The sequence below is a fragment of the Teleopsis dalmanni genome, chromosome 1, assembly GCF_002237135.1.
Source record: "Teleopsis dalmanni isolate 2A chromosome 1, ASM223713v2, whole genome shotgun sequence".
In the NCBI taxonomy this organism is placed as follows: domain Eukaryota; kingdom Metazoa; phylum Arthropoda; class Insecta; order Diptera; family Diopsidae; genus Teleopsis; species Teleopsis dalmanni.
Window position 1 is genome coordinate 40,709,630 of NC_051846.1, and position 8,261 is coordinate 40,717,890.

Below are 8,261 nucleotides of genomic sequence, written 5' to 3' on the forward strand. Positions count from 1 at the left end.
TAACAACGTTCTTAATACCATATATATCTTGTTTAGACAAGTCTCAGTACTTAGTATTATAAGATAAAGTTAAAGTGAATATTTGCACGCATATGTAATACTCTTGTGATGGGGTTACCCATCGTCTAGAATGTGGAGAGCATTGTGTTTCAATGACATGGTGTCAATTGACAAATCTATGAGTATATCTGACGGTCTGATCCACTATAGAGGTTTTCGAATTTTTTTCAGCGTTATGTTCTGGCAAGTTTGTTTGTTTTTTATATTGGTTTAAGCTGTTATATTGTTTCTATATTAGCTGATATAGAGATATCAGATATCAGAGAGAGATAGAGATAGATTTCGCTGTTTATAGTGAATTTGTTGTAAACCATACAATTACAGAGCAGAGCGGGTAAACACCGTTGAAAGTTAAATTACAAAAAAGAACTCAAGTTAAAAAATAGTACTATCATTACTAATATAAAATTTGTTTACATACTATATAATACTTTGTTAAAATAATTGCAAAATTTTATTGGTTGACACATGACTTGACATTTTGAGTTAATGTAATAAGTTATGAATTTTTAACGATATCGTACCGCGTTTATATTTGTTCAATTGAATTGCCAGGTACGAGACCACAACAAAAAGGTCAACAGAAAAATGTTCCTCAAATGTCGGCAATTTTAAATTTACGTGACTGGCAGTGAATGTAGAACCACAACCACATGAAATTTACTAACCGCTCCGCTCACAATGGCAACTCATTGGTTTCTAAAAGAACAAATAAAGGGCTATGAGGGGCTATAAGGGGCAACAATGGGCTATAAAAATAACATTTGTTGATATGAGATACCTTAGACTATGCAATTAGTTCGATGCCACAACGCTTGTAAAATATTTGCACAATTGCAAGGTAATTTTGAGTTGACTCAGTGAAGGCATGAAGCCGTGTATCCTTGTGCTGTGTCTTGTTTTCTGTGGAATGACAATCAGCATTTTACCCCCAATACTGCTATAAAGGGAAAATATCTTCATAAATGGCAATTAGTGCACTTGCAATTGGAGACTGCAATAGTAAAGATAATTGCAGGTAATTGCTTTAATTACTAGCGCAGAATGGCCTTTTATTGCGTGCGAACAATTTAGTTTTAAAGTCTAGAATTGCAGGTACCCGTAATTGGAAATAAGTTCATTGTAGTATTGACTTTTGTTAGGATCATTAAAGTTTTTTATTTTCAAAAGATAACCACAAATTATAATAAAGAAAAGCAATGCATAGGGTGTATTTTATGTAGTTAACAATTCACAAAAGTATTTAATATTAAACAGAGGTGTTTCCTATTGAAATCTCTGCTCGCGAATGTCTGAGACAAAGACAAATAGAGCGACAAAACAATACACATATATGACAGTCTAGCGGTTCATTAGCTTTAAACTCATTCAAATTTCATTTAATAATATTAAACAACCACTATCACTGCTTAATAAAATGGACCATAAAAACCCCTCGGGAAGTTCCGGAACATGAGTCAAAATAGGCGATGAAACAGCGGACTGTTTTGCCAAATGATAAGCCCAAACTCACTTATGTTAATTGGACCTGAGCACAGGTAAAGTGATAAATAGTAAAAAACGTAGGTAGTAGGAAAAATCATCATTTAGAAACTTCTAAATAAACTGTTAAAGTCAAACATAATGTGGAACATACATCAGCTCCTTTAAGCAAATCGCAGAAAGTACGTTAAAAGTCTCACTCAGTTATAACGCAAACAAAATGGCCTTTCCGAGACCACCATTTGCCACTATTGATGTTGAACGAATGGATGTTGAAACATCCAAACACATTTTTTGTAAATGCCGAAAACTGAGCAGTAACAGACTTTTCCATTTCGGACGCAAACATGTTTAAGCCGTAGTTTCAACAACTAGGGTTAGAACAATAGGACACCTGAGTCATGTTGTATAATATTAACGATTAACTAATGTAAATTTTACTTTTTATAAAGTAATTATAAGATATAAGGCGGGTCTTATGCCAAAAATTCAGTAAAGCCCTTAATGGTGTGGGAAGAATATTATTTTATTAGGAGACGATCAAGTCAAAGTTCGATCAAGTTTGATTATTTTATTAGCAGACGATCAAGTTCGAGTTTTTCATGCAATAATTGATACATTTTACAATGCAATAAATGTTAGGTTAGGGTGAAATGACAGCCCTGCGTGTCACAGTTTACTCCAGCGCAAATACGACCAGTTGTGATATTATAGATGAGACACTGTACATAGGCCAAAACTAAAAAGTCATCATAAAAGGACAGATAAACATCTAGTTCATAAACACTTTCGCTTCAAAAAAACACAACTGAGCTAATTTAAAAGGATGACAACGTTGTAAGTTAGTAAGAAAAGAGACCCTAAAGACTTTGAACATTTTTCTAGGTATAATCAAATTCACGAAAAAAAGTTGTTGCGGAGTGCAGCAAGTCTTTAAGCTTGTCTTGCTAAACTGCAGTTTTCTGTCAGCAGTGACACCATTGCACTGAGTTGATTTCACTTATTTGGAATAGTTGACTGGTTCAACTACTGTACAATTCAGATAAGGTATGTATTCTGATCTGAATCATAATCTATGCTCTGGGGTTTACTGCCAACCCCAAATATTTACTTTAATTGTCAATTTAGCTATTGCAAGGCAGAAAACGATATCCGAGAATCAAATAGCGGTGATCAGTGTGTCTACTCTAGGAAGGCTGTGTACTTTATGATTGTCTCTGTGTCCATATGTGTTATTTTTATTTAATATAATTTATATTTATTATTTTATTTAGTAATTCGATATACTATAGTATTATTTATGTTGCTACAGACTTGTGTGAAACAAAATAAATGTCTGTTATTTAGTATTTTATTTTTTTTAGTTTCCAGCCTTTAACAACATATATTTCATTGTTCAATAACTGTCTATGTAACAACAATTATTTTAAAATTTATAATTTTTTTTAACGCTTAATTTAATTTAATTTCAGACTAAAATAAAAATATATAATTTCAGCTTTGCATTAAAATTAATATATTAAAAACTTCTTAAAGTCCGATTTACAAAATTACAGAAATCATGATTACATATATACATCATACCATAATAATAAATTTTTAAAATAAAGCACAAATAAGCTTCATAAAAGTATTTTGTAAATTATGAAAAAAGTGTATTAAAAAGAAATGAGGAGCAGTGAATATGAATGTCTTTTATTATTCATATTATTTATTATAACATTTAATGTTACAAAAGAAGATATATATCAATATTATATCACATTAACTAGAAGTAACATAATGTAGAAATCTTACTGCTGAAAGGGTACAGTATGTATGCTGGAACTGCATTATGTAGTATATGAGTTCAAATAACACTAAGGTCTCCAAAAAAAAGTTCTACAAAAAATTTTTAAAAAATAATTGGCTTAGGAATGAAACTTTTTAATTATATGCATATCTGACATCGCTAGTGACTAATAGATCTTTTTAGAAATCATTTGGATGTTATATATTTCACAGGTTGATTTTAATATTTGCGAAAGTAAAACATATACAAAAAATTTGGTGGAATCGTGAATAATGTAAGGTCATAATAATTACACTTATATAATTATATTATATAATAACTATAATTATAATTATATTATAGTATACAATTAACATAAAAGAATTATAATATATATTAATAATGTTAAGAATATATTATTTTTCGGTAATTTAGTAATTATAATCGAAATATAAATGTTTGAGTATTAACTTCTTCCATAATGTAGAACATTTCTTATGTGAGGACCTGATAGATTAGATATTGTTTTAAGCACGACCCAATGTCCACCTTTAAACATGCCATCCCAAATCGTAGCTTCAGCCAATTTGAGCTCAAAACTGCTTTGCCCAGATATAGTCAGATTAACTGCAACGCTGAACTTCTTTGGTATAAAAATACGGTTGCATTTGATATAGGAAACTGAAAAGAAAGAAAAAGATAATACTTATTACTGTTTAATCAAATTTCGTTGAATTAAATACTATTACAAAAAACAATAACTTTTAATTAAACCAATAAAGGAGATATCTTCATTATTTCTTTCATAATTTCGGTCTCATTTGATAGAGTTGGTTTTGTGAGTTCGAGCGTGGTGAAGGTTGTCCAAAAACGACTGTTGTATAGAAAAACATCGGTGCAGTGTGAGAAATGATTGAGATGGATCGGATAGAGGCATCCCCTTTACTACGCATTTACTTATACATTTAGTTGTCAGAAAAATTTGTGCCTGTTGTATGACAATCCCCATGATTTGACAATCGCTCAAAAGAAGACTCGTTTTAATTGGTGCAATAAAATGCTGAAAAGTTACGGCAGAATTAGCTCAAAACACGTCTACGACATCGTAACAGGTGACGAATCATAAATCTACGCCTGACACAAAATAGCAATCTACTGTATTAGTGTGGATTGTAAGTGGGTGGAATAAATCCAAGTATATATTCGCTTGTTTTTTTAGATAAACCGGTCATGTTGCAACTGTACCACTTGAACAACAAAGAACGATCAATTCTGGGTGCTAGATAACATATTTGTGAGGTGGACGAAGAATTGAGGAAAACCAACCGTCGAAGGCAGATCATGCTCCATCACACGATGCGAGCTTCCACACATCAACTCAAACAAAAAAGTTTTTGAGCACAAAAAACGTCGCATTGATAGGTCATTCGTCTTACAGTTCCAAATATTAAGAAAAAAATATTTCGTTTTTCTACGCCCGAAAAGGACAGTCAAAATCTAATTAGGTTTTGGAGATACCAACTTCAGAGTAACAAATTTATTGATCATTATGGTGAATACCTCGAAATAAAATTAAACTATTTTCACTGATTAATCACTGTGTTTTCATTATTAGGCGCAAGACTTAAAAGGCAGCCCTCGTATAAAAATTTTTGGATCATCCTGAGATTTCTATTATTATTTTACCTACTTTGTGAATAATTACTAAAGTTGAAACTCTTATTTCCATATTCCAATATTTAATTTGTTTATAGTTTATTTGATGAATCTTTTGAAGTAGAAAATACCCATAATTTTTTATGTTTTAAATTTTCTTACAAGAAATGTGTTACGCCCAAATGTTTAAATATTTTTAGAAGAAAAATATTTAGTTTCCTTTCACACAAAACCACTTAGAACATCTGTTGTCCATTTTTATGCTACATTAAAAATAATTTACAGAGAACTTAGAGGCAATTTTAAAAATCGTTATTTCTTCAAGGTTCTTATACATGTGCTAATATTTTCAATTTTGCTATTAGAAAAAAGTCATTATTCTTATTAAAAAGCCGTGAAGTCTTCTGCATAAATTTATATTAAAATTTGAGAAAATACAGGGTGGACGAAAAGGAGCTTTTCAATTTATACATATTTCTTGTAAGCAAATTTTTCTTCTTATTTTTGGTTTCAGAACCTCAACTTAAGATATTTTTATATGGAACAATACATCATTACGAGTACAGAAGGAAGGAAAAGAGTCTTATTATTTTTGGAAAAAGGCCGATCAGTCATTGCTACTTAACTTGTATATTGAAATTTCCATAGGATTAGGTATGCTCTAACAGTTTTCACTATTTTTATTATGGTAGTCAAATTTGATTAATATGGACATATTAAAGATTTGTGAGGTATAGGCAGATTTTTTTTAGTCCAGTGTTACTCAAGGTGGGGCACATTGATTGTCAAGAGGGATAACTAGAAATGGCATGCAAATTGCCATTATTAGTTTGAAAGAACGGTAATCAGAAAGTCTCGCTGTTTATGAACTAATAAAGTTTTACTCCGGCAAAAACTAAAATTTTAGGAAAAGTGAAGGATACCGAAAAATTTTTAAATAAATATATATTTGATTTGATAATAGTTTTGTCAAATTAGGATCATGAATTGTATAACCCTTTATAAATAGTTAAAAGTAACTAATAAATAATAAAATAACTTACGAATTATTTATGTACTATTGGATTGTTCTAAAAGCAGTCTTGTTTTTTGAATGTGTATAGATATTGTAATGATATACGTATTTCACATTTTAGTCCAGTATTTTTTGCCACCTATTTGACACAAGGCTGATCTAAGTAATTTTCGTTATCCTGTATTAAATAAGGGTTTTATAACGTGCTATATATGGAAATCATAGTACATCTCATCCAAACAGCAAAAATTTTGGAGAGGTTCGTATTATCTCAGTGGAAGACTGTGCTTTTATTAATAAATTTAGATAATTTTATTTAAAATGAATAACTTATATATCCACTTAATGACAGTATACCTTAGCTTTTTATCAGAGTTGCTCGGTAAAAGCTCAAATGACAACAATACTTTTAAAATTCCACCAAATAAATAGCATCACTAGTAATTAAAGGATACCTGTATTGAACCTGTTGAATCCACATTTTATTGACATTTGTAAAGAGCTAATATCTAGTATTCAGTGATGATTTAGTAAAAAATTAATCGAACGTTTTTAAATTTTTTAGAGGAAAATCAAGGATGTCAATACGATGGATTAACTTTTCGTCTGTAAACAAAAATTAAAAATAAATCAATGTTTTTTACGCGATTATGGACGATCGAGTTCTATTAATTTAGTCGTTCTGCGACCTAAAAAATTATTTTTTAGTGGTTTACATAAATTAATGCTTTAATGTAATGCATTAATTTTGTCTTTATTAGCTTCATTTGGTATTCCCAAATGTCATATTTAATGAAGTAGTGCTTTTTTAATATAAAAATTCACAAACCAAAATTTTATGTCAGTTATGGCATTATCCAAAATTTTCAATGAGATGCATCATAGAGATGTCAGTCTGTTAGTCTTTTTACTTACAGCTTACTATAAACTAGGGAACTATGCTAGTAGATTAAATCTCCCTTACAATCAAACCTGTCGCAGCTGTCTGGAAGACGATGAGAGTCGCACACATCTACTATGTCTTTGCCTAGCTCATGCATGGCGGCCATTTAAGACTTTAGGAGCCACTTTTCTTGCGAATTTTGATCAATTAAAATACCTGATACTAAACAGTATTTTGAGCTTCACCAAAGATTCTAGGTGGTTTTAAACCCTGAGTTATCCCTATATATATGGTAACACAATGCGCCAATAGGCTTAAGTGCATCCCCCAGGAATCGCCGGTATAACCTTACCTATGGCACTATAGTTCTATCCATTCATCTATGTCGTATAATTTTTTTCTCGTTAAACATCAGTTTTACTTTCTTGATAGGTGGAATATAATCGAAGTGGTGGTTATGATTTTTCACATTTGATAAACCACCAAATACCAGTAAAAGCTGTTGTTTAAAATCAAACGATTTCTTTCACTGGCAAAGCTTCGACAAAACTATCAACAAATTTTACTCGTGTTTAAAATTCGTTCACTTGAATTAAAAAATGGATCAACTACTATTCAAGTAAATACAAAGATATCGTTATATCGGATAATCTCTAACTGCCAATTAAGAATACAAACAGTTCACATGCTCTCCAATGTCTCTTTCTCGGCCTCTTATAAACCCGATGGCCGATGATAGGTTTTCATACCTTTGATTTAAAACAGTATAAATGGTGTGATAAGTCCAGCATAAGTATATCTGCTATAAACAAATTAAATTATTTATTTAAATTTTTAAATTTCCAGTTTTGTTTGTGTGCGTTTAAAGATGTTAGAATGTTTTAAATATGAATGTGTACTTGTATTTGCACTTTCTTAGAGCTAATATTAAATTTTAAATAAATTGTTTATTAGCCTGAAGTACACATTATATCGTTGTAATAGCAATTTAATATAATTTCACACACATTTACCTTACAAAAATCATATGTATCCTGCAACACATGTGGGTACATTGCCTCAGACGTGAAGGCGTCAAATTTCGCACAAGTTCTGGTTCAACGGTGAGAAAAATATTTCATTTTCATGAAAATGTTAAGGATTCATAGTATTTCATGCTTTACGCACAAAATTTATATTATTTCAAACATGCACATATGTGTATATTTATACAATATATACCGGTACATAAGATTTAGACTCCTAATAAGAGAGCACATATTAATGGCAGTGTATTATTTGAAGCATAATATTTTTTTTATTATATTAAACTTCAAGTAAAATTATAAGTCAAATGAAATTTTTTGTCTTAATAAAATTGAATTTTAAGTAAACGATAAACATTAAGTCAAATT